Below are 7886 nucleotides of genomic sequence, written 5' to 3'. Positions count from 1 at the left end.
TTAAATTTTAATTTTTGAATTAAAAATGTGGAGAAGTTAAAATAATATATAGTATATATTTAAATCCAAAATTGGGATAAAAAATTGGAAATTTTATTTTATTAATTAGTAGTAAAAATTTAATATTGAAATTTGAATCCCAAAATCAACACTTAAAAATAGATAAAACAAAAATCATTTGATAGTGATTTTTACTTCTAAAACAATTTCTGTTTTTTTTTTTACTTTTAAGACCGTAATTTAGGTTTAAGAAATATTATTTTTGACACTTCTTACAACAGTGGCAAATTAAGAGAAATCGTTTGATAACCCTGTCCCTCCTCATATAACGTTTTTGTTAAAAACTACTAAAAGTGCGGGAAAGTAATAATGAAATGGCTCAGAAGCATTATATTTAAAGGGTGATCCATTTCGAAGTTCTCTACACAGAACCTTCAAACTTAATTGTTAATGTTTATATCATTCGAAAGAGCATTCTTTGGCATTTATGTTTTGAAAATGAGTTTTTACAAAAGTTGGCGGGGAATATGCCTCAAATGGGCCATACTTTAAGTTAAATTTTCGGTGACTCGTTCGAGCATTTCGACTGTTAACTGGCGAATGACAAATTATCTGCTGACCGAAGTATTCTCTTGCCATTGATTAATGCGTTCTGTGATAGTGGCGCAGTCTTGTTAAAATTAAAATCGCCGAGATCACGAGATTCATTTTCAGGCACCAATAGTCGATTATCACGACGCGATAACGGTCGACAGTGACGGCTACTTTTTCGCCGGCATAATTTTTAAAGAAGTATGAACCAATGCTTCCACCGGCCCACAAACCACTCCAAGTCGTTATTTTTTCTAGATGAAATGGCAAATTTTGCATCTTAACAGGCAGCTCTTCGTCTCAAATGCGACTAGCTTACTTGTCTAATGCCCATAGAGCGAAGCGCTGTCGCTTAAAGGTCGATTTGTATTTATATATTTATAAAATTGTTCGCAAAAAATTTCTCAATTCTACCTGAGCAATATCAAAAATTAACGCAATCAGCCCTTTTATTACGGTTATTTTGTTAAGGTTTTTCGGCATTATTTGTAGTAGAATGAACCAACACAGAGCTTACAACTTTTTACACAATTTTAAATATTTATTAATTGCGGGATTTATCGTGCCAATGGCGATTATCAAGAAAAAATTTAGACAAACGGCGTCCATGATTCCAGCAGACTGCCTAACCTAAACACAAAAAAAAAAGTACATATTAATCTGTAATCATTGAAAGTTAAAAGCAAACGATAGTACCATTTTTGAGAAATCGTAAACGCTAGTTTAAAAGTTGCCGTTTCGAGAAAAATACGATTGAAAATTCAGGTATGTAGGCCGCGCACTCTAAACACTTTACTTTATCACACCTGTAACTTTCCAACTATATTCAATTTCGAAACATTACTTTACCAATACATGCTATGAATGCTCTAGATTCGATTTATTTGATAGTTTTTAGATTTATTTGGCATTAAGATAGAGTTAGCTTTCTATTGACAGAGCTATAAGCCGCAAAAGCGATCGTACTAACCTAATATTATAAAATGAAAAACTTAAGTTATGAGAAATTGTTGACGACCTGGGCCGTATCGTTGTTTTTGCAATCCAGCTCAAAAGTTGTAACTATATACCAATCATTGCCCAACGGAATACAACTATATACGAACTTAGTTATTTGGTTTCGTGATGTTATCAAAAGTGATACCTTCATATAAATTTATTCCCACCAGTGCCATTAGCGGTTATCATTACTACGTGTTAGTATCGATAACGTCGTTACTTGGTCTGCCAAGTTTATTAGTCAGTAAGTGTTGTTGCCGTCATCACTCTCACTTTTTTCACAAGTTACTCTAAAACTGTTTTAAGTAGCAGGCTAACAGCAATGCGAAGTAGTGAGAGTGACTAAATGAAAAAGCACAAACAATTGCCGGCGTTTGTCTCAACACAAGACACACGGCATATGTAGAAACGTGGAAGCTTTAACGCAAAACACCGAAAGCAACAACAATCATTGTTATGTGCACATGTTTTATGAAGTTCAGTTCCTTGTGTTGTAATAAAAATTTCGAAATCACACACGAAAACGAAAACGAAAACCTTATCAGCAATCGTCAAGAGAGTGATTGAAGCGGCTAAGAGCAGTGAATGATGGCGAACAAGCAAAAAACAAGTGTGTGATAAACTGCGATCAGTATGGGCAATATGGTCACAAGTGGCGTCACGTATACTCAGAAACAAACTTATTCACATACATACCATACACACACGTATGAATGTAGAGTAAATGAGCAAATATCAGAGTAAAGTTATGGAAATATGGAGCAGTCAAAAATTTGTGCAAACAAGTAAGAGAGGGATAAGTTCGGTTACAACCGAACATTTTGTACTCCAGGAATTTGCAACACACAAAGGTGAGAAAATACTTTCAACAATTTTTTTCTCATTTCCAAAAATGAAAATTTTTATTATAATTTTTTATTACTACAAAAATGCACTATTAACACAGAATTTCAAAAATTTTTGGAAATAAATATTTTAAACACGGCCTTTGCGACGTCCTATCCGATGACCACAGTGAAAGTTTCGAAACATTTGTTTCGTATAGTTTTAGTCTTTAAGAATTGTTTCTCTAAGGCCTGTGTAAAATTTCATGAGGATCGGTTGAGTAGCTCTCGAGAAATCTTGCCATCCCACTTGAAAAACACAGTTTCGAAGAAAACGTGTTTAAAGGCGGTGCAGTTAGCCTGGTTAGCCTTGAATGCAAAAGTTCTCATGGCTGCATCTCCGAAACTACTAATGAGATCAACTTGAAAACTTAGGAAAATATTCTAGAGGTGTTGTAGAATTTATTAAAATCCAAAAAACAACCTTCTTAGATGAAGTACATTTCTGGCTTGTTGACTTCAACAACAAACAAAATATTCGCTATTGGGGTGCATCAAATTCTCTGGTGGTTCAAGAAACACAATTGCATCTCCCAAAATGTGGTCTCTTGAAAAGTTCTAAGAAGATGCGACGTTTTCTGAGACGTAGCCACGGCCAATGTTTGAAAGGGATAGTCCTCAAACTATAAATGTCAAAGAATGTTCTTTCGAATGATAATATACATTCCGCAATAAATTTGAAGTATCTGTGTTTTTTCTTTAAAAAACTTAGGGAACCTCAAAATGGATCACCCTTCACATTGCAACACATTGTTAACCAACATTTTCCCGGAATTTAATGAAATCAACGTTAATATGGTAGTAAAGTAGTTTCGGACATATGCTCATTAAACTCTTTAGAGCGCGGAGCCACGGCCTCTTATTGCAAATAACGCATATACTTTGCCACCACAATGTCTTATAGCAAATAACGGTTTTGTATCTGAATTTGAAAAGTAGTTATAGGCTTTTACTATATACATACATACATATGTCTTCGCTAGGTGGGACTTTGTAAGCATGGCAATGTACCGATTTCGCCCAACTTCAATACCAATCCCCCTTAAAAGCCGTAGAACACGTGTACAAAGTTTCATCAAAATATCTCCATTTTTACTCAAGATATAGCTTGCACGGACGGACGTACGGACAAACAGACAGTATTTTGGATTCAACACGTATATATCTATATAGATATCCTGATCATTTATACATACATATATGCATACATAGCTTTCTATCTATCTCGTTTACTTTTAGGTCATACAAACAACAGTTAGGTGCACAAAACTATAATACCCTGTAGCAACATGTTGCCAGAGTATAAAAGTAAAAGATGAGCTTACCATAGGTACTCAATTTGAATAAATATTGGCAGAAGTACGCTACAAAAGCACACGACATTATATGATGAGTTGTACTAATACACAGAGTCGCATCAAATTACATGCTACTACGGCGCTTCTGCACGCTCACATCCGCTCAGTGAAGTTTTCTCTGCATTGCTGCCAAAATTTCGATTGCTCGATTTCCATTGCTTATGCGGCCTCACTCAAGTGACCAGCCGTACGACCTTGTCGCTCGTTTGCATTTCACAAACAAACCACATACACACACGCGCACGAACATACATGTTTGTTGCTTTGTTGTCGCTCTGCCCTCACATTTCATTCACATAATTTCACTTGCGCTCTCCCATTTCGCTCTACCTGCACTCACCTACATACTTGTGTGTTTGTTTGCGTATGCAGATCGGCTGGCGACGCGTGCATTGTCTGGCCAACATCAACCACATGCACATAGATCTTTCCATTATCGCTTGCCTTGGCTTTTGAACCGCTACGCGCTGTCGCCATTGTGACGTCTCGTCATTGCTCTTTCGAAAGTTATTTGCTGAGCGCTTTTACTTATACTTGTGGTACACAGCGCACGAGTGCTTTCCATTCGCAGTGTCGCTTGGCCGCTGGCAGTCATTTGCTGTTTGCCTGTTAAATAAAATTTATAATTTAATTTATTTAAAAAATTATTTCAAAAGTAAACATTGGACGGTGAAGATTTTCCGTCCGCCCGCAAAAACAGCAGACAGGCGCAGACATTGTGTGGACGCTGCATGTTGTTGGTGGTTAGTTGTTGCTGCTGTTTGCCGTATGAGGTGATAGGGAGATGATGCCAAGTGCTGCATTAATTTTAAAATTTTTGTCAGACACTGTCAGCGGTGTTTACACTCATTTGCAAGTCGCCAAGCCAGGGCAGCGTAGACAGAGTTAGAGTTTCAGTCTGGCAGTAGTATTTGCATTTGTCTTCTTGCTTGCCGTCTGTCTGCAAAGCCGAAAATTCGTCGAGTAAATTTTATGAAAAGCCAACCAGCAAACGGCATAGGCTGTGCAGCAGCTGCGGGTTGTGTGTGTATAAGTGAAGAAAATGTTATTTTAATTATAAAATGTTTCGAGTTTAAAGCGAAATTGCGACTGACAGCCATGGCATGGCCTTATACATTGTTATTGCAGCGCTTGTGCGGCTGAGCAGCGAAAAATATGTGAAGAAGAAGGGAAGCGTGGTCTCACCTCCTGTGCGTTTTAAAATAGCAAGACTGATGCCTAAAATTGGAGCACATACTGACGCAGAAACATGTATAGACGTTGGAAAAATGTGGTGGTTTTTTGACATATGTACTTGGACATAACTCAAAGAAATTTTAATTATTTTTTATTAATTCAATATTAATTTTTTTTTTATTAAATAAATTTTTGTTATTTGAGTTGTAGAATATTCAAGAGAGCTAAAATGAAATAAAATTACAAATATTTTATGCTTTTTTCAGGTAACAGGCGAAGCCGTATAATTTCTGAAAGTAACGAGAAGTAATCAAACTGGCATGACACTCATTGGAAAATAAAGTTAAAATAACAAAAATGAAAGCAAGAATTATTTACGACGAGCTGAAGTTGGAAGGAGGAGTGGAATAGACAACAGGTTGTAGCATATTTAATAAAATTAAAAAGAAACAAAATTACAAATATTTTTATGATTTCTTCCAGTAACAAACTCGACTAGATAACGCCTGAGAGCAAAAAAAGAACATTGTACTGGAAGGAAACTCATTGGCAACAAAAGATAAAGCAACAAAACTTAAAGGAAAATGTATTAACGCGCAATCTGAAGTTAGAAAGAGGGTGGGGGAGGAGCCGTGGTTGAATTTTCAAGCGTTGAAAATGTCTTGCCTTGGTTTCAGGTAAAAATACGTGTTCTACAGAAAAAAGTTATATGTCAAAGTTGTAGCTAATGAAAAGATCCACAACTTTGGTATGAACACCTTTTAAGCATAACCTCACAATTTATGAAAAATGCAAATAATCCAATTTTAGGTTGTTTTGTTTTTTGCTTACACATAATTTGTTGCAAATTTACCTTCTTATGTCCCAAAGCTACTATATATTTTTTTTAAATAAAACTAACCTACAACACCTGAGTAATAAAAATTTCATTTCGCTTGAATTTCAGACAGTTGAAAGTGAAGGCAAGGGTGCTACAGTAGTTCTCCCACGAATGCGGGTCTAAGTAAACCGAACGAACTGAGATTTTGATTCGACCAAGAACTGTTAAGTCGGCAGCATGCTTCGAATTACTTCAGCAAAGTTTTCTGATGTCACACAGCAGCAACTATTTCTGCTTATTCAAAGTATAGAAGGATACATAGCATCGCTTCTACGACAGTCGGCTCTACGTAATCTGTAGGGACCCGGATTTTTATCATTTTTATCCAGCCAATGATTGTCATCTCAGCAGCATGCCCCAAATCACTTCAGTGCTGCTACAGATACAAGATTTTTCTCTAAAGCGCTGCCCTGGTGTACTGCAAACCGAAATACTTACCAAGAGCGACATTTTTAGACTTGCTATTTACTTACTTTTCAACCATTGTTAACATATAATTGCACTAAATTCTTAATAAAAATAAAAATATATATTACTGAAAAGTCTAAAATGTGCGTTTTATTTGTCAGCCCATGAACTGTAAACATATTTTTTACGAATTGCATGGTTAAAGCATTAAATTCTAATCTGTAGTATGCTAACGCTAAAAGTGCTGCTAACATTAATAGTGGTAACAACATTAACATTATCAGAAGAAAAAACAGTGGTCGAAAAATGTTGCAATTTGCAATTTTGCTGAAAATTACATGCGCGTCACACGAAATGTACTAGGCGCCCAGCATGCACCAGTAGGTTGATGTTATGTTAATAACATATTATGTTAATGTAACATTAACATTTCATGTTATGAACATAACATTTACATGACATGTTAGTAAAATAACATTAACATAACATAACATTAACATGTCATGCTAATAACATAACATTAACATTAACATGACATGTTATTAACATAACATTTTTGATTTAACAGCGGCAACCTACTGGCGCATGCTGGGCGCCTAGTACATTTGGTATGAAACACATTACCAAAAAGTTAACATAGCATGCCCTTAACATAACATTAACATAGCATGTCAATAACATAACATTAACATGACATGTCATTAACATAACATTAACATGACGTGTAATTAACATAACATTAACATGACATGTTAGTAACATAACATTTCTATGTTAATAACATAACATTAACATAACCTGTTATGTTATTAACATAACATTAACATGACATGTTATGTTAATTAACATAACATTAACATGGCATCAACCTACTAGTGCATGCTGGGCGCCTGGTGCACTGCCTATGGCGCGCATGTGATTTTTCAGCACAAAAGCGACAGCGCTTGTAAATTGCAACATTTTTCGCTACAGTGCTGTTGAGTGCACTAAAAGCGCTCAAATGTAAAATTAATGCTGAGACCAATATAATTTAATACAAACCAAATAACCAAATAACAACTCCAAAAACCCCCAAAGCATGAAATTAAAAATAAAACAACTTTATTTACTTTTCCAATTTTATGCGCATCATAATTGTTTATTGTGTATAATGCTATCATTTCATAGGGAGAGATATATAATATTGCACAAAATGTCGTTTTTTTGTTACGCTCACACCTTTCGCTATTTGCTGGTTGGTATAATCATTGTCCGTATTATTAATAGTTTTTACTCAATTTTTTCCATTAGTGATGACTTGTGTGTGTTTTTTCTCATTAGACCAAATAGCTTGCAGCACACACACATTGTTTGTTGAATTTTTCTTAATTTTTCAAATTTCCATAATTATCAACTCTACTTACATTATATTTTATTACATACATACTTAGTTCTCATAATTCTTTATATATATATATATGTATATTATACTGATTCTTGCTGTTGCTGCTGTTTTTACGGCAAAGTGTTCAATAACGCCTTTACGACACGCCTATTGCATTAATGTGTTGGTTTTCGGTCTTTAGGGGCCTGGCAAGATTTTAAATTATT

The 7886-nt window shown here is 35.1% G+C and overlaps 1 protein-coding gene and 1 long non-coding RNA gene across 6 annotated transcripts in view; one reads left to right on the top strand and one right to left on the bottom strand.

Moving 5' to 3' along the window:
* LOC108966765 overlaps positions 1-6432 on the top strand; it is a 130165-nt gene extending 123733 nt beyond the window's left edge. For 3 of the 5 annotated variants that reach the window (XR_001993209.1, XR_001993207.1, XR_001993208.1), the window contains 3 exons: positions 5275-5426; positions 5492-5685; positions 5955-6432. This is a non-coding gene — a long non-coding RNA (uncharacterized LOC108966765). The other 2 variants (XR_001993211.1, XR_001993210.1) reach the window with 2 other exon arrangements.
* Positions 6433-7733: 1301 nt separating this feature from the next.
* LOC108966818 (beta-1-syntrophin) overlaps positions 7734-7886 on the bottom strand; it is a 126697-nt gene continuing 126544 nt past the window's right edge. Inside the window, exon 11 of the transcript XR_001993216.1 lies at positions 7734-7865. The gene's annotated coding sequence lies outside the window, so the exon portion shown is untranslated. The remainder of the gene's footprint in view (positions 7866-7886) is intronic.

The sequence above is a fragment of the Bactrocera latifrons genome, unplaced genomic scaffold, assembly GCF_001853355.1.
Source record: "Bactrocera latifrons isolate USDA-ARS-PBARC rearing strain unplaced genomic scaffold, ASM185335v1 scaffold_17, whole genome shotgun sequence".
Lineage (NCBI taxonomy): Eukaryota > Metazoa > Arthropoda > Insecta > Diptera > Tephritidae > Bactrocera > Bactrocera latifrons.
This window is presented reverse-complemented; position numbering and strand designations above follow the sequence as displayed.